The sequence below is a fragment of the Dipodomys ordii genome, unplaced genomic scaffold (genome assembly GCF_000151885.1).
Source record: "Dipodomys ordii isolate 6190 unplaced genomic scaffold, Dord_2.0 Scaffold48, whole genome shotgun sequence".
Taxonomy (NCBI): domain Eukaryota; kingdom Metazoa; phylum Chordata; class Mammalia; order Rodentia; family Heteromyidae; genus Dipodomys; species Dipodomys ordii.
The window spans coordinates 10,699,600-10,719,898 of NW_012267264.1; the positions used below are offsets into that span (position 1 = coordinate 10,699,600).

General features: G+C 36.8%; 1 protein-coding gene across 1 annotated transcript in view; it reads right to left on the minus strand.

The window, feature by feature from the left end:
* Nucleotides 1-20,299, minus strand: part of Mdfic (MyoD family inhibitor domain containing) — a 117,427-nt gene that overhangs the window by 81,031 nt on the left and 16,097 nt on the right. The window lies entirely within an intron of this gene.

The window sequence follows — 20,299 nt, forward strand, 5'->3', positions numbered from 1 at the left end:
CGGCCCAGACGTCGTCGCGGTGGCGGCAACCGCGGCGGTGGCTCTGCCGGCGCGCGCTCCGCCCCCTCTTTCAAGCCCGCTGGCTCGGGCCCGCCGGGCTCCCGGGGACGGGGACGACCCTAGGCCACCCCCACCCCCCTTGCCTCTCCTTCCCCCTTCCACCACTCTGGCCAGGCTCACACACTTCTCTCTCTGTTCCTCCTTTTCATCATATCCGGATGGGGAGGTCTCGAACTCTTGGCAGGCGGCCGCGCAGCTGGGGGGCTGCGCAACCCAGACTGTCTGGGGTCAGGAGGCCAAAGCTGCATGCAAGGAGCTGGCCTGGAGCTGGAAAAAGAGGGCCAAAGGGCCTGGTTCCTGGCTGATCAGATGTCCTCTCCACGAAGAGAAAGTTCTCTCAACTCCTGTTCCAATCCAACCTCCCCCCCCACCCCACATCCATGAGGAAGCTGTAAGGAATAGCCCCTGAAAACAGAAACTTTCAGGGTGGCCAACGAAAAATATAATAATAATAATAAGTAATACAGCATCTACATTTGTCATGAGAAGGTATGCATTGGAAGCCTTGACCCTAGATTCTCCTCTGTCTTATTTTTCAGTTCTTTGTTTATTTCAGTCCAACAAGATCAGGTAAAACCAGTTGCAGGAATCCACTGGAGGCGTCAGCTGAGCCAAGTTCACACCCTTGCCCCTGCCCATGGGATGCCCAGCACAGGTCTGACCTGTTGCCAGCCGAGTGCCACAATGGACCGATGGTATCCTCAGGGGAGAAACAGTTGTCCTAGTGTAGGAACTAAGGCATTGATGTGCTCTCTGCTTATAAACGAGACATTCTGATCGTGGCTTACATTGATGAGCTAAGAACAAGGGTAAAGTCACATTTAGGTAGAAAATCATTTAATATACCTCCATAACTTTTTGCTATTTCCTTGTCAGTGAGATGCAGAATTCAGTTGAAATCTCAAAGGAACTCATTCCTGGACTCTAAAACAATGGAGGAGTCGCAGCAATCAATAGGCATGTGCAGTAGCACACGTCTGTCATCAGGCAAACGCACAAGACCCAGTCTGACAATGTAAACAAAAGAGGCTAGAAGCATGACTCAAGCGGTGGAGCTCCTGCCAAGTGCCAATACTATTTTAAAAAACTAGAATAATTTTACAAAAAATAGCAATACAATCAAACTTGATATTCATTATCATGAATAAAAGCATCCTTTGCAAGAATCTGAGGACAGGCATCTAGACCAAGATAAATTGCTCACTCACTTTAACTAAGGAATTCCCTAAACATAATAAATAAATAACTTTCAGGGATTTCAGAAATGATAAAAGTGACTTTACAAACCTAAAAACTTGGGGCTGGGAAGGTGGTAGAGCCGCTTGCCTTACATGCATGAGGCCCTGGGTTCAATTCCTCAGCACCACATAAGAAAAAAGGCAGAAGTGGAGCTGTGGCTCAAGTGGTAGAGCGCTTGCCTTGAGCTGAAGAGCTGAGGGACAGCGCCCAGGCCCAGAGTTCAGGCCCCACAACTGGACCCCCCAAAACCAAGCAAACAAAAAAAAAACCTAAAAACTTGTGAAGTGTTCTAGACTATTTAGAATGCTTGTTGGAGGTAGATGAAGTCTGAGGATAGCTGCTTGTTACCATTAGCAAAACTATAGGAAGTTTCACTGTCTATGGTAGCTTAGGCTTTACTCAAAGTAGCTGATTAGAAAGTAAAAGTTGTGGGAAATTTTTTCATCTCTTTCCTATGAATCTTGAGCTTTGTTTTGTTCATTCTCTCACACAGATGCTAAAGTCTAAAAATATCAAGAAGTTCCATCATCAGCTTACTTTTATGAAATTGTAGAATGATTGTACACAGGGTGTACAATGTCTACTTACCTCGTGAGATGACAAGGTTTACATTTAAAGTTTTGGCTTCAAGATTTCAAGTTCAATAGCCTTAAATTAAATAGAAACATTTTACTCTAGTGACAGGGTAATAAAATTCAAATAAAAATATTAGAAACAAAGGAAACCCTGGTGTTGTAGAAGCAACAAGTTGGTCAAATACTGCATTTTGTTCTTGTATGATTTTGGGGAACTCAGTCAACCTTTCTATACCTTGGTTTCCTCCTAAAGTAAACATGGTAAGAGAAATTCTTCTCAGTTTCTTTGTAAAGAATCTTTGTGAAGAGTTAACTATTTCATTCAACTGCAGCATTTGGAAGAAATGTATGTACAAAGTCCTCAGATTATTAAGTATTAATCGTATGAGAAGAGATAAGAACAGTGCTTATTGACAGCAGGTGCTGGTGGCCCAAAACTGGAATCCTTTCTACTCAGGAGGCTGAGATGTTCAAAGCTAGCCTGGGCAGGAAAGCCCATGAAACTCTTATCTCCAAAAAACTACCAGAAAACCGGAAGTAGTGCCATCGCTCAAGTGTAGAGCGCTAGCCTTGAGCTGAACAGCTGAGGAACAACACCCAGGCCTAGAGTTCAAGCCCTACAACCAACCAAAAAAAAAAAAAAATAGTGCTTATTGGATGATAAGATTGGTAGGAAGAAGGAAAATGGAAAGATAATGGCTAATGGGTGGAAAAGTGCGATTGTATAGAAGCAATCACTCCTAGGGTTCTATATCACAGTAAAGTAACTATGGTTAATGACAATTCATTATACATTTAAAATGGCAAGTAAAGAGATTTTGAATGTTCCCAACATAAAGAAATGATCAATACTTGAGATGATGGATACACTCATTTGAGTTTGAGACCTTGTAAGCATGTCACACTCTACCACATAAAATTTTTAAATAATGATGCTAAATGAAAGTAAAAAATACATTTTACAATATTAACTTTTACTAATATGATACAGTAGAAACATTTTGATGGATACATTGAGTATCATATAATAACAATATAATAAAAGTCACATCAACATATGCAGTAATCATGCCATATTCTTTATACAAAATATTCCCATAAATTCTTACATCAGCTTTATAAGTAAATTGCTAAACAGAGTTCAGGTTTGTCTTATACCAAGACTACTCTGCTTCTGTACTTAAACTCAGGTCACCCGGATCTGCTGATCTGGAAGGAAACTCAATAGCAGGAGCCTACACTTAACCCCTGGAGGGAAACTCAATACCATGGGTCAGACATGCCTGAAGTCAGGTGTGAGTTCCTGTGAACTTCCCACACTGACCTTTTCTCCATCCCTAACTGCTTTTACTCATTCTAACTGATACCTAGTTTGGTTAGCACTTCAGAGGACACATCTCATTCTTTCATTCAATATGAGTTGAAAGTTTATCTGCGATCTGTTAAAATCCTAGACCTCAACAGGTGTAGAAAGTTAAGTATAGGCATTAGGAAGTGTGGGTGTCTAGATCATGAGGTTGCTGCCCTTTCAAAAATAAGAGTTGGGGCAGGGAAGGTAGCTCAGTGGTAGAGTGCTTGCCTTGCATGCATGAGGCCCTGGGTTGGATTCCTCAGCACCACATAAGCAGAAAAAGCTGGAAGTGACACTGTGGCTCTAGTGGTAGGTACAGTGCTATACTTGAGCTGAAGAGCTGAGCTACAGCACCCAGGCCCAGAGTTCAGGGCCCATAACTAGCAAAAGAAAGAGAGAGAGAGAGGGAGAGGGAGAGAGTTTGCCTTTTCTTTCTAAGAAAAAATATGCCTCCCCGAGTACCCACTTTAATTAATTAATTAAATAATTAACCAGTTAATTAATTATTGGCACTCTGGGAATTAAAGTCAGGGTTTAACACTTGCTAGGACAACTCTCTGCTAATTGAGCCACATCTTCAGCCCCTTTTTGTATTAGCCATTTTATTTCATTTTATTTCATTGTCCTAGTGATATACAGAGGGGTTACAATTACATAAGCAAGGTAATGAGTAAATTTCTTGTCAAACATTATTACTCCCTCCCTTGTTTTCTCCTACTTTTCCCTCCCCTCTGACTCCCCGAATAATGTCCTGGTACGGTATGAAGCAAAAGGCATCTTGGAAAGCTCCCAGGAGCCCAAATGTAACTCCTAGTGTGTCAGAACTCAGATTCATGGAATACTAGTTCCAGGGGTCCTGATAGAGGGCACATGACCTTACCGGCAGAAGCAGAATAGCCCCAGTGGCAGACAAACCTGAGCTCTTATTTGTACATTTTGGATTTTAATTCTTTATCCATTTAATAATTGGCAAAGATTTGCCCTCATTCTATAGGTTATCTTGTGATTTCTGTAATTATTTTTTATGTGCAGAAACTTTTTTAGTTTGAAACAATCCCATTGCTGAGGTTTTGGAGTTTGATTTTGAAAGTTTTGTCTACAGTTGTATTTTCCTGTGCTTTCCATGTGCTTTCACTTTTAATTTACATTTTGAGGGAACATTACAAGCTATAGTGCATATTAGTCCACTTGTGCATAATATGCATTAGTACTTCATATGCATCTTTCACCAGTTTTGCTTTTAAGTGATTTAAATGTTTTAAATCATTTATAGTACATTCAGTCATTCCTAATATCAAAGATCATTTTGATAGAGAATATGTACACTTCATTTATGCAGAAAAAATCATTTAACAATCCCTAAACCGAGGAACCTGGAAACTAGAAAATATATCCCAATATCTCAAATAACTTTCATGACCTTACAGTATGCTAATGAAAAAAATCACTGACTTTCTCAAATCTCACTTTTGTTTCCTTTGTGGTGATGACAAAGCACTAAATGTACTCTCTTTTCTATTGTTTCAACTCATAGTATATTAGAAGAAAAGTTAGGATTCAGGGGCTTTGAGTGGAAGACATTAGCTAAGGGAGATATTAGGTCAGTAAAAATGACAGCAAGAGAAATGACAGCTGACAGACAAGAGAGGTACGGAGAAATAAACATGTCATAACAACACCTTTGTGAATTCAGCTCAGTGATAGAATTGACACAGTGTTTTTATCCAGGGCCTAAATCATTAAGGAAAGACTTGGTTATGTGAGATTGCAGTAGTCTGCCTTTCACATTTACATCTTGGGGGAAAAAGATTCCTTCAAAAATGTTTTAATAAAAAAGCTACCATTTAAAAAGAGTAAATTCTACAAAATTATAACTTTGTTGCTGCAGCAGATATTAGCAATTCCAATTGAGGGCTACATTATTCCAACAATGTTGTTTTACCTGTTACTGTGATCTTAGAAGAAAGACCAAATGGACAGGTGTCTGGAGTCTCATTCTTCAATAGAACATTGAGTTCTTTTTTTCTATAACAGATTGGTCCAGCACTTAAAATTTTAACTTGCAAACTGGTTCTGTCACTTTTTAAACTACTGAACATAACCCACCTTGTCTAATTCCTTGTTTTGACATATGAACAAACGCAGTCATAAAGTCATTATTCCATTCAAACATACCAGTTGAGTATGTGCTCTACATAGAAAACCACACTACAGGTGCTAACGTTTAGTCTTCTGGGAGCACACAGTATGCCAAGCTGGTAGCAGGAGAATAAACAAAGTAGGAAAGGGACAATCATATCATGTAATCCTACGGAAGCTCACAGGATGTGGTACCTGAACTGCTCAGATGTGGGTGGGGAAAGGTCGGGAATGATTCAGAAAGAAGATAATACCAAGCTGAGTGTTGCAGATGAGTAAAGTATTTCTCCTCAAAGAGGTCAGGGAACTCCAGATAGAGGAAATACCATGCAAAAACATAGAACTGTGGAAGCTCCAGAAAAGTTATATGACTAAGCAAAAGTGGTTTTGTAGCCAGGTTCCACTGGCTTACACTTATAATCCTAGCTACTTAGGGGACTGAGTTCTTAGGGTCAAAATTCAAAATCCGATGGACAGGATTTTGTATCTCCAATTAACTACCAGAAAGCAAGAAATGGGGCTTTGGCATAAATGGTAGAGTGTTAAACTTGAACAAAATAGCGCAGGGACAAAGCCCAGATCCTGAGTTCAAGCCCCAGGATTCATACACACACACACACACACACACACACACACACACACACACAAACAAACACATTTTTGTGGTTTCATGAGTTAATGACAAAGAGTGACTAAGAGCCTAAGTTCCTCAATGTGCAGGCTTCTTTTTCCAGATCTTTTTGAGACACTTGTAAATGAATCCATTATTCCTAAGTAATGGTAAAGCATGGGCATACGTGATGCTATGTTTAGGAATTCTAGGAGTTTTCTGTGGAGAGTGTGTGACCAAAGAATCCTGTACAGAATCTCCTGTTGCTGAATTAACTTGTCCTTCCTGTGCAAGCGTTCAGTCAGGGCCCCTTTTAGCTGGCCTAGGGCAGTGGCCTTCAGGATCTTTCCTTGCTGTCATTGTACTTCATCGGTTGCATTTTGAAGGAAGAGAATTACATGAGAGCATACAATGACACGTGTCAAATAAACACAGAATACATAGATATAAATGAAAATGGGCAAAACTGATACAGGAGACAATAAGCAGACTTTTGCATCATATATAGGAACTAAACTTAATATATACCAGGAGAATGTGAGTTGTAGGAAAGAAGTAAATATACGAGGCCTAAGAAAATGTTGGCTGGTATGCTGTCTGTAATTGGTAATAATATGAGCATGATTATAATGATAAAATTTTTAAAATTAGATAACAGATAAAAGCGTTCTTGCTTTTATAACCCCTAAACTCAGTTAGATTTTAGATAAACTGGATTTTATGTCTAACATTTAAATCAGTACCTGTATCTCTCCAAATTTTGAGTTATGAAATAAGTGCTAATTTTTTAAATGCAAGTTTGTAAGTACACTATATTGTTCACTTCATGAAAGCTTTAAAACACTCACTGGGAGGGGAAAGCAAGGTTTTCATGAATATTTTTAATCATTTTTTTTTCACTGTTCCTCTGGACATCTCCTTTTCTGTCCCTCATCCACTTGGAGCCTGTCCTTCAAGGCTTACTCGTTAAAGTCTTCATCCTCAATTCATATTCAGACCTGGGATTTGGGGGAAATCGGGTCATAGGGTCTATGATGTAATCAGTGAATAATCTATGGATTCATAATTTAATAGTATTCTTAGGATATGGTAGACACTGGGAGGTAGGACACAGCGAATGTAGGCCCCTGGAGGGGGTGACTTCACAACGTATTGCTTGTCTTCAAACTCTCCTCTCTTCTCTTCTCCTTTCCTTTTCTCTCTTATTCCTCTCCCTCTCTCCTTCAATATGGGTTCTTACTAAAAGACATTTTCATCACAAAATTACTTTGAGTTAAGCAACTTAAGCATACCTGAATCATTCTATTTCCCAGACATCTTAACTTTAACATCGGACACACCAAGATGTTTTGTGTCTTCCTCTGAGTCCTTTGTGAATTCACACACTTGCTTTTTCATATCTTCCACACTATCAGCACATTCCAAGCACTCATTACTCCATGCTTGGAATTGTTTCAATAGTTCACAGGGTTCTCAGGCTCCAATTTTCTGTTTTACAAATAAGTATAGACAGCAAATACGGGTTCCATTTTCCTGAAACCTCAAAATATTATGTCTTTTTTAGTATTTTCTGTTTATCAATTTAATAAAGATAAAATTCAAAACCTATCAGTCTCTCCAATCTCTAATTTCAGTCAAGTTTGTCACCTTTCTTTTTGTTCTTTCTTTTTTGTGTACGTTTTTATTGTAAAAATACTGTACAGAGAGGTTACAGTTACATGAGCAAGGTAATGAGTACATTTCCAATTGAACATTATTGCTTCCTCCTTTGTTTTTCCCCTACCATCCTTTCCCTCCCACGTCCACTATTACCCCCCCCCAAAGTTGTAAAGTTCATTTTCAGCATAGTATCTTGTACATCTCATTGTTACAATGGGTCAACCTGTATCCCTATTTAAGAATTTTTTCCCTTCCCCTCCCCCAAACCCTTGCCTTTTCTCTGGCACTCCAGGCTAACTTCTGAGTGGTGTCTAGACTTATGCTGCACCTCTCCTTAATAAGCCTTTTTTCTATCTATCTTACCAAAATCTGAGTTTCCTATTTTTGCCAATTGTAGCAAATATAGAAGTTTTTACTTGCTGAATCAGATTCATGAGCAAGGTTGCTGTATATAGATACTAAGGTTTACTTTGTGGCCACAGTGGTCATGAAGTACTTTACTGAACATTGAGAATAGATATAGGTACCTGTATATGGATTGACAAAACTTAGCAAAAAAAAAAAAAAAGTAGAGGCACAAGTACTTCTCTTTTTATTAAAAAAAAGAGGCAGTTTGGAAAGGTGGGAAAAAAGGAAAAGATTCTCTTTAGAGTTATATTGGTTCAAATTCTGTTTCTGTCACTCATTTTATACCACCCTTGTCTGGCTTACTCTATATGACTGATTTCATTTTCTCCTCATAGGGTGGTTGGAAGTATTACTTAGCACTCCGTCAATGTAAACTGCACACAGTCAATCCATCATGGTAAAACAAAATTGTTCCAATGATATCAGCCATACCAGCAGTACTGGTCAACAGAGGATTTCAGGACATGAAAGGAAGAAATGAGTTGTTGAATAAAGGACTTAGGAGATCAAAAGAGAAAGGATCAGGACCAGGTGGTATACACAAAGTCATTTGATGCAGTGATCATCAGGAGAATATGGTGGTCCATTCTATTGGGTTCTTTATTAGAGCAACTTTACTGTCTCCCATCAAAAGATGAGTTCTTTGAACACAACACCATAGGGAGCCAAAAATACTGTAATAGTAACTAGGGTATCAATGACTGGGACCCAATTTTTAATAAATAATGGACAGAAATTTCCCAACATAATGTCAAAATCCTCCTTAATAAAAACCTCCTAATAATTATATATTAGGATCTGCTTTAAGACAGTGAAACTAAGATGGTGAGAAAATAGATTATTTGCTCAGCTGAAACTCTGTCCTATATATTAGATTTCAGCTTCCAACTTTTACTACACAGATGTTCTTCTAACTTAAAATTGGACAGAAACAATCTTGAATTTATCTTTCTCCTGTTTTTTTTCTGTTTACTCTATTTATTCAAACAGTACTCCCACAAGGTGTATGCCAATACTCATTCCTGAAATCCTAGCTGCTCAGAGCCTGAGATCTAAGGATTGTAGTTCAAAACCAGCCTGGGCAGGAAAGTTTGTGAGAGTCTTATCTTCAGTTAACTATGGAAAAAACAGAAGTGGAGCTGTGGCTCAAGTGGTAGAGCACTAGCCTTGGGCACAAAAGCTCAGGTACAAAACCCAGGTCCTGAGTTCAAGCCCCAGGACTGACACATATACATAATCCTCTTCCTCTACCATCTTCTCTTCCTGCTCCTCCTCCTCAGCATCTCAACTTTTTTCACCTCTGGATCACTAGTTTCCTCTCTTAGGCACTTGCTGCATGATGCCTCTAGCTGCCTCATAATGGGTAAAGCAGAGAAGACAAGGTAAACTTGGAAGCAAAATAAATGTAATCTTTCCTTTAGGTAGCATTGTTCAGCAAGCATAGTGGAGCACATTTAGGCTGGTTTCAAAGAGTTATGTTTTATTGTCTTCAAGGTTCTTTAAAAATACTCCCATCAGACTTCTGGGGTATTTTATTCTATGTATGAGTATAATAATTGAACATGTGATTAGTGTAGACAGTGAAAAGGATTCAAGTAACGAAATGTGGAAGAGTTCTGGATAGGAGGAAACTATAAAATTGTATAGTGTAAAATACATGGGTTTAGTGACACTATAAATCATTACTTATTATAGTTAAATTTCTTAGCTAACTCTACCAGTAAGCATGTACGTTGTACGCAACATGTGATACTGTGCTTTTAACAGATTTTGAGTAATAATTAAGAAATTACTGATAAATAAGTACGCTATGGGTCTTGCATCTTTATATGTCTCTGTGTTAGCTTTCTAAGGATGGATAACCTGTAACTACCATTTAGGCTCTTACCTGACCAGTAGAGAGTGGTGCTACTGAATTAGAAGATAAAACACGCAATGTGTCTCCATAGACACATTAGTTGGAAATATATGATAAAAAGAGTTTTCTGTGGAAGAGAATCTAAATGTTTAATAGTAGAATACTAGGGAATGTCTGAGTGTCAGGATGATATAAGAAGGGGATGAGAAGCTGTATTAGTTTAGAGATGGCAAGCTTGTTTGGTTCACTTTCTGAGGTTTTTGACACATGTTTAATACCAAATTATTTAGCATTACAAGAATTGAATTTTGTGTTAACTCTGAGAGCTCTTCGAGGTAAAATTCTCAGTCAAAGAAATGAAAAGTAAATAACACATATATATGGAAATATAAATTCATAAATATTTAACAAATGAAACATACCCAAACAGTTAGCAACACTTTTGAGATCATCTTGGGGAAAGTGAATACAAGATGAAGTTGGAGTAAAAAGCCAATGTTGCTGTTCTATCCTATGCTCTTTTTACAATATTAAATCTTTCATATTGAGTATATTCTCTTATGATTTGCATAATTATAGGAGTTTGTAACCAGCAGCAAATTTTAGTTATACAACTATCTCCTTATATATTTATCTGTGGATACATACAAATATGGAAATTCATATTATAAAGGTCCTAACATTTTATAAAGCGTAATTCCTCCAAGGAATATGCAGATGAGTAAGTACTTTAAAAACTCTTTATAATCTGTACTTTCTACATATTTTGGATGTCACCAATTTCCTAGTGCAGTGTTCTATACATAATGGTGATTGCTGATTGACTAATGAAGACAAAAAATGAAAAAGAACTAAAGTGTATGTCTCGGTAATTTAATGCATTAAAATAGATTGATGTTATAAAGTAGAAAGAAACTCCTTAACTCAAATATTTAATTAGTAATTAATTTTTTTTTGGGTGCGGTCGTGGGGCCTGAACTCTGGGCCTGGGCGCTGTCCCTCAGCTCCTCAGCTCAAGGCTAGCACTCTACCACTTGAGCCACAGCACCACCTCCGTTTTTTTTCTTTTGCTTTTGCTTATGTGGTGCTGAGGAATTGAACCCAGGGCCTCAGGCATGCAAGGCAAGTGCTCTACCACTGAGCCACCTTCTCAGCCCCTAGTAATTATTAAGCATTTCTTCTCGGTCAAGGGTGACTGAAGGCACTCAAAGCTCAGTGGTGAACAAGACTAAGTACCTATCCACATGGCATGTGCACCTATAATAGTGAAGATCCAAGGTAACATGATATGTAATTGCATGTAATGTGTTTGATCAGGCCCACTCTGGGCCCAAAATGAGGTAGGTAGAACTCAGAAGTCAATGTCACCCCCCGCCCCCATACTTTATCACCACCCCATGGACCCTATTAAATTAAAGGCAGAAATTTGTTTCTAGACTTCTAGGTCTTAACTAATTCCTCATGACGCAAGTGTCTCATTGATCACTGAGAAGTAGGAGCTGTGAGAGAAAGGGAGGTAAAGAGGAAATACACTCAACCCAATGGTCTCTCCCTGATCTTGTAGGATATCTATTTTGATGTTTTGCTGTGGCCCTCAGTATAAAGAAAATCCCATTCTTGTCAAGAATATTAAAGGAAGTTGGATCAGTATTTATGCTCCCAGAATCAGCATTTGAACTCTAATCAGCATTTGTTCCCCTCAGGCTTAGAATTTATCAAGAGAGAATGCATTGCTATCACCTCTGATTTTCTATTACATTTTTATCAGACTTCAAATAAAATATATTTAATTAGGCAAGGCTATTGTTATTTCCTCCATGTTGAGGATCAAACCCAGGGCCCCACATAGGTAGACTAGGCAAGCATTCTACCAGTAAACTGCATCCCAGTAAGGCAACATCAGTAAGTAAAAAACATCCAATATGTTTTTTTTAATCAAAAGTTATGACTCTGATCTTTAATGTTCTCTATATTAACATATTTGTAAATGATCAATTGACTATTTTAGTACATATTGAACTTCCTTGAACTACCAAAGGACACATTTCTAAGTTTAATGGCTTTTATTTATGTTGACCATTACCTTGTAAATTAGTCTCAGAGAAAGTATCTGAGCAAAGAACTCATGAGACCCATAACAATTGGTGATATGCTCCTTAGTGAGAACTGTGAAAAGCGGGCATGATGCTGTGTCTTTTTTTTTTTTTTGTCGGTTGTGAGGCTTGAACTCTGGGCCTGGGCGCTGTCCCTCAGCTCTTCAGCTCAAGGCTAGTGCTCTACCATTAGAGCCACAGAGCCGCGTCCAGCTTTTTCTGCTTATGTGGTGCTGAGAAATCGAACCCAGGGCCTCATGCATGCAACATTCTACCACTCTACCACTGAGCCACCTTCCAGCCCTGTGTCTTCATTTTTAATGGCAATATTGCTATTTTCTGCAAAAGGGAAAGACTTGTTAAATTTGGTTCCATTAAGAATATTCTACAAGTTACAGTATTCTGAACATAAAGCTATGATCTAAAAGTCCAAATTCTTGGGGCTTCCTATAAGCATTCATATTTAGTAGATAAGATGGAGTCTAGGCAACTTTGTTTTATTTATTTTTTTTAATTATGGTCAAGGTGATATACAGAGGAGTTACAGTTACATAAGTAAGCTAGTGATTACATTTCTTGGGTAAGAATATAAGTAAGGTAGTGATTACATTTCTTGTCAAACTTGTTACCACTTCTCTCATTTTTCTCCCTCTTTCACTCCCCTCAAACTCCCCTCCACATTTCCAACGTATTGTCTAGTGAATATTGCTATTGCATAGGTTCCTTTTTTGTCTTTGTCTCACCATTTTGTTGTTCCCTTCCCTTCCTTGGTTCAGATAAATGTATATATAATGCCCAGGGACCCAAAATCTGACCCAGTGACTAACTCTAGTAAGTATTTTGAAATAACATGTGGAGGTAGGCTGCTATTTTACTGTTAATATTTTGTGTATCTTTCTGGCCTGTTTTTCCCTTAACATAGCTCCTTTTTTTCAGCCACAATCTAAATGTGATTAGTGCTCTTTTCTCTTCCCCACTCCACTTCTTTTTTGGGACCTCGTGATTATTAAGCAAACACTCTGTCACATTGAGCTAAAGTTCCAATCCCCTTTTTGCTCAGTAAATTTTAAGGTAGGGTTTGGCTTTTATTCTCAATCCAGCCAGGGATGAGATCCTCCATTTAAAAAAAATTTTTTTGGTAATGCTAAAAACAGAGGGGTTATGATTACATTCGTCAGGCAAAGAATACATTTCCTTTTGGACAATGCCACCCCTTTCCTCTCTCTTTCTCAGTGTTTCCCTCCCATCCCACCCATAAGTTGTACAGTTCATTTTCAACATAGTGTCCAGAGAGTAGCATTGTTGCATTTGTTCACCCTTTGTCCCTCCATTTCTGTGCTCCCCTTTTACCCCCAAAGACATACAGACAAACAAGACAAAAAGAAAAGAAAAGAAAAACAGCAAAAAAAGACAAATGGGGAACATCTCTTGTTTTCATTTCCTGGAGTTCATTTTGTTAACATTATTTTGTATCGGGTCCTGTTATCTGTGTTTCCCTATGTCTCTGCAAATAGCAGGCAGGTACCTCTGTTCCCACCTTTGTGCTTCCCTCTAGCAGGAATAACAGGCATGCACCATCTCACCCAGCCATTGATCAAGGTGGAGTTTCATGGAGGTTTTTGTTTTGGTTGTGTGTGTGTGTGCGTGCGCGTGTGTCTGTGCGTGTGTGTTTTGTTGTTGGTAGTGGAGGCTGAACTCTGGGCCTGGGCACTGTCCCTCAGCTCTTCAGTTCAAGGCTAGCACGCTACCCCTTGAGCCACAACGCCACTTCTGGTTTTTTTTTCTGCTTATGTGGTGCTGAGGAATCCAACTCAGGGCCTCAAGCATGCGAGGCAAGCACTCTACCACTGAACTACCTTCCCAGCCCAGTTTCATGGAGTTTTAAGCCTGAGCTGGCCTCACACCTCAGTCTTCTGAGTCTGTCTTCCAAGAATTTGTTGTGTTTCTACACCAAATTTTGACGTTTTCAAAATTTTCACTCAATTCATCAACATGATAATTCATGTTAATAATGAACTAAACGCATGCTCTATATGATATATTGTTAGACTTATAAATAGAAAGATGGTACTCATTTGCAATAAACTATCAACTAAGGCATAGGAGGTTTTGTTTTTTTCTTAAACTACTGATAATTCCAAAAACTGCACTCACTTATAGACTTGGCAGGTAAATTAGCAAGAGCTATAATCTCTAAGAACCCTCAATAATGAAATGGAAAACATCCAACTATTTTTGTGGTAATATAGGTAATAGAAACTTTAGATTTACCATAAAAAATTTTAGAACTTGAATCACAAATTTAAGAAAATGTTTCATTTCCTTTTACAGGGACCATGAAGTAAAATAACTTAGGTATCTATGTGGGAATAAATGTAAATATCAAGAGTTTATGAAAAAATGATTCTGAAAATTTCTTTTCCTTCCTAATAGAATTAATCTAGTCCATATTTTTACATAGAAATAACTATTCTGTTCTATTTGATATCTACAAATAGCATTTATGAACTGGAATTTAATTTCTAAATACCTAGTAAAAGAATCTTACTCTTTCCACTCTATGCATTATTAAATAGATAGTAACCACTAAAATGAGTAATATTTAAAGTGAATGGTAGTAGTAGAAATAGAAAAGACCACATAAACTGTTCTAGAATCTATTAGACAGTAGAAGATTCCATGTTGACAAATTTTCTGCGGCAAGATCAGAGACAGAAACATAAAACTGGGCATTGACTCATCTCTTATGGGCATTTATCACTAAGGACTCTGAAATACAGAAGCATACAATGAAGATCCATTTGCCCATAGTAAAAATACTGTACAAAGAGGTTACAGATACATGAATAAGGTAATGAGTACATTTCCTAACGAACATTGTTACTCCCTCCTTTGTTTTTCCCCTACCATCCCTTCCCTCCCCAACTTCTCCTTCCCCACTCCCCAAAGCTGCAAAGTTCATTTTCAACATAGTGTCTTGTACATCTCACTGTTACAATGGGTTAAAGCCCAGATTTTTTTTCCCATAGAATTCAGCCATCTCAAATATGATTAAATGTTCAAGTACACACCCCAATATACACCACAGAAATTCTTTATAGTTCTCTCATGTGCACATGACTACAGCTGCACTAGTGAGCAACAAGAACTTGAAATGAGCCTTTTCCATCCAGATGTTTTAACTTCGTGTAGAAACTGACTATTAACACTAGGATTGAATAAAGGCATGACTTTAAAAAGTGAAGGTCAATTTTAAATTGTGTTTATTTCCTTTCATTTTTGTCTCATTTCATTTTCTTCCGTATTATTTTATGACAAGAAAATGAAACAAAAGGAAGAGGAAGTTTACACACATTTTATTTTAAGTTACAGTTTATATGAGCATCAAACATGACTGTTTTATTTAATTCTTTGGGTTGATACCTTTTCTGGTTTCCTGAAATATAATACCCATTAATCCCTGTTTGCAGACACCTTGAAATATTTATTGAATAATACAATACAGATTCTAAAACATAATCTTCTTTTATGAATACTGGCACAATTTCACCCAGCTCTGTGGAAGATTTAAGAAAAATGGCAGGGCAAGATCAGACATTGTTTACATCTCACCTCCAGCAAGATATAACTTTACTCTTGGCTGACCTTTAAGCAAAAGCAATGGTTATGTAACCACGTAAGCTAAAAACTAAACAGGAAAAGGTAAGCAAGGGGTCACAGAACCAGGAATGAACTACAAACTTAGTCTATTTGTTAAACTTTGATTTTTATCATGTTGCTGAAAGAAACACTGAAGTTTCCCAAATGGAAAAAAAAATGAGAGCAATATTTTATCTTTGGAATCCAAATGTATACATAAATATTTCAGTATTTTAAAGAAGTTATTGGGAAGTCTACTATGAAATGCATTGTGATATTTTGCAATAGTAAACAGTACTACTTATTGACAAAGTGAAATTTTTCAATATACTACATTCTGCCTTTATGTAAATAATGTTTTAAATTAATGTCCATGCATATTGTTGTTTCTACAATCTATCTTCTTAAGTTGTTTTGAAATTAGACATTTTGCCTTTGGAAAATCATAAGAGTAGCCACATAAAGGGACAAATGTTTAAAGCCTTTACTTGTTAAAGGCTGTTAAAAAAAAACCTTCTCATTGAAGTATATAAATTAAGCTATATGATAAATGCTTTAGAAAAAAAATTGTGCCAAGGAAAAAAAAATCAAAATAAAAGAAAGAGAAGAATCTAAAAATACTTTCAGATTTTGGAAGATCTTGTTTTTAGCAATGTGTGTGTGTGTGTGTGTGTGTGTGTGTGTGTGTGTGTGTATCTTCTGCAAAAGTAAAGCTCCATTTTGATGTCCTCATGATGGGTGTCATTATATTTTTGATAGAACTGGATAGTCATGCAGCATGTTTTTATTTTTCCAGGTAATAGAGTTACTAGTTTATCTGTAAGTCTTTAAAAATCATTTAATCTTAAAGGTCATTTAAAAAAACAGTGATGCTAACTATAACATAAATTACTATTGAAGATATATGAGAAAACATGAGATCCTGAGAGACAAAGTTGCACTAAAATGATAGGAGTTGAATAACATTGTAGGTGTTATATATATACAGAGGAACAAGATTTAGATTGCTTAGAGTCCAGTTGGAAAGGTACAAACAGAAGATAAATAGTAGACAAGTTAGTGTAATTGGAATCATGTCCATGTATCCACTAGCAGAAGTACTTACAGATGCTCTGGGTGATGAAAGGGTCATTGGACAAAATTTATTGCCTGTAAGAGAGTGACAATGGGCGAATAGGACACAATCCATTGGAAAAATGAAAGTGGCTTAATAAGACTCAAGCAGTTGATATAGTAAGTCTGAAGAAGAAAATGAATCTGTAAGAGTTCTGAAGCCATCTTCAGGAGTGGAAAGAATAAAAGAAATAGAATTCCATTTTCTTGATCCATTCATCACTGATGGGCATCTGAGTTGATTCCATATCTTGGCTATGGTAAATAATGCTTCAATGAACATAGTTGTACTGGTAGCTTTAGCTTTAGTGTGGCCTTGTTTTTGTTCATTTGGGTAAATGACCAGGAAAGGGATTGCTGGGTCATAGGAGAGCTCTATGTTTAGCCTTTTGAGAAATCTCCATACTGCTTTCCAGAGTGGCTGAACAAGTTTACATTCCTACGAACAGTGTAGTAGCATTCCATCAGAAAGAATGGCATTGCTCCATTCTTAAGAAAATGGAAAGACTTGGAAAAAAAATGTATTAAGTAAGCCAGACCCAAAGAAAACTAGGTTCCATGATTTCCTTCATTTGTAATAGTTAGTGTATGTTTAGAATAGTCCTAGTAGAGGACTATAATATGTCAATAGCTATGCACATATGACCTTGTAAAATGCTAATCAAAATGAATACAAGATATATATATATATATATATATACATACAAAAGGTTTAATTTTTGTGTGTGTACTGTATGCAGTTATTTTTTTTCTCTACCCCCCTTTGGTTTAACACCTGTCATCACTGTTTTTTATTTCAATACTCTTTGTTTTGTATATAAGTTTATCTGATTTGGGGATAGGAAGGGGAATCAAAGAAATGGTGAGACAAAGGACAAAAGTTGAAGTAATGCAACAACAACACTCACAAGCCACTGTGTTGGAACAACCTGCCAGGGAGTGGTGTAAGGGGCGAAGGTAAGCAGGACAAAAGAAGGGAGAGAGGAACAATGTTTGAGAATAATTGTAATTTCTTCACTTATGAAACTGTAGCCTCTCTGTACATCACCTTTACAATAATAAATAAAGAAATAAATAAAACAAATAGATCAAGAACTGTATTAAAGGGTTTAACTGGGAGAAAGGATAACACACAATCTTATTATCTCTTTAGGATGACCTCTCTTGTTGCATTGGAGAATAAATGAAAGACTAAATGTCTAAAATCTAGCATGAGATTAGGGCAGGTTAGAGCACCTGTGGTGCTAATATGTGGGATGTCCCAATAACACAGAGGACAGAAGACAGGAGTTGAGTTGGGAGCTCTTCATGAGGTTTGAATTGAAAGTCCCTCAAAGGAAAACTAAATTGATGTGATATTTGTTGAAATAGGAACTTAGGGAGAGAAGCAATGTTGAAGTTATAGACATACTATACCTTTCTTGAAAAAATCTGGCTGTGTGTGACAAATAAGTCTGATTCGATCAATGTATAAATTAAGTAATTTTCATTGCCATCCATTTAAAAACACGCTTGATGCATCTCAATGAACATTGCCATCCTAGGGGACCACATTTCATGCTTTAATAAAAGCAATAGTATTATAATGAGGAAAATAAATTATATGCCCAAATATTCTTTTCAGAGAAGAATTAGAAGAGAATCAATGGAGGTTTTATTATTTTTAACCGAAGAAAGGACTATGGAAAGATTTCACCAAGCACGAGCAATGTAAGGGGGTTGCGTCCAGAATCTGTCTTTTACTCAAGGTGAATGACCTGACAGGCTATTTAATGCCATGTCTCTGTTTTGTTTTCATTTGTGAAGTCAGTGGTCTTGATAAGACCACTCAGCTTTTACAGTATGGGAAGGTGACTTGTGTTTAAAAACTAGCTATAATATTTCCTGGAGAGGAAAAAAATCCATAAATTACAGTTCAGGTTATTTGTCAGTGATGTAGTTTAAAAATTCTTTGGCAGATAGGATTAAAGTGTGAGAATTGATCCCGAACTCCAGCTGAGGGGCCTGTGAAATTATAAAGATAATATGTTCAGTACAACGTCTCCTGCTGCCCAATTTAAAGGTGCTGGGTAGGAGGTCAGCAGAAAGAGAAGGCAGTTGGATAGCAGTATTTGAAAAATTTTAAATAAATGTTTTGTAAGAGACTAAAGTATTATGTAAAGGAATGAATATTTTCTTCTAAGCAGAATCTTTGTGCAGTCATTTGATTTATGAATGAGAGAATTCACTTAGATGGTTGAAGCTTCTGGTCTATCCAATTTTAAGCAGACCGCTATTTTCTATGGTATAATTTTTAATTCCTTTCCTTATAATATTTTAATGACTAATAAGTAAGGCTTCATCTTTTTTCTTCCTCCAGTTTCTGCAACAAAATAATCTGTGATCTCATAATGCTTATATATAGAAATTTCTTTACAATTTTCTGCAAAGATACTTAATAATTTTGTGTCATATTTGCTACTCAGAGGAGTCTTGAACCTATTATAGATTCAAAGGATGGTGAGGATAAACTGAATGTGTGAATCCAAACAAAATAAGAAATAAGAGATGTCTGTGATTTGCTTTAGAACAAACCTGGTATCCAGATTTCAGATAATTAACTATATCCTCAAAAACCAAAGTTATGTGGCTGCTTTATTCCAGGCAGTTTTAGGTATTTACAAGAATTCATAGATTGTAGCAAAATAAAATTATTTTCGATCTTGTAAGAAGAGTGAGAGAATCACTAACATGAAGGAAAATGAGAAAAAAAATCTATAAACAGAAAGATATAAGATGCATGAGATGGTTGCCAGTTGTTAAAATTAAACTCAAAATATGCTTGGTTTGTAATATCAAAGAAAGCTGTATCTAATTATAAGGTTGACAGTATCCATGAGGAAAAAAATACTGAAACACTAGTTCAGAAATCCATCACATTTTTATTTGCAGTCTGAGAGTAAGAGAGGTATTCCTTTAAAAAGGAATGGCCAGTAAGTTCGCATTATTATTGGAGACATAGGAGGGAGTTTAATGATGTCCTTACAGAAGAAAAGTAGTACAATGACTATGGTCTAAGATGAATCTTGGGAATGTAAAAGAATTTTTTTTCAAAATACAGATATAACTCGCAGGCTAGTAAAAGTTGAATTTCCTGAGAATATCACTATTACTTATTTATTAAAATATAGAATGAAGCAAACATTATGATTTGCAAACTTTCTATGGCATATTTTGTTTTATAGTTTACAAAACAGGCCAAAAGTTAATATCTTATGAAACTGAACCATGATCAAATAGAAAAACCACCGGCCGAGGAGGCAAAGCCTAAGCTTGAATCTGACCTATCTAATTTCTGATAAGATGTCTTTACAGAAGTAAGTCATGGAAACCCTGAATGAGACCAATTTAGAGCGTTTTTCTGAAAACCAAGCAAAAAATTGCACTTAAAAATTGTTTCCATACATTACATGAAATATCCTTTCCTTATATTATCTGAAAGGTCTTTTTAATATGTTTTTCAATGACAGCATTCTTAGCAAGGATTTTGATATATGTATGTATGTATCTATGTAT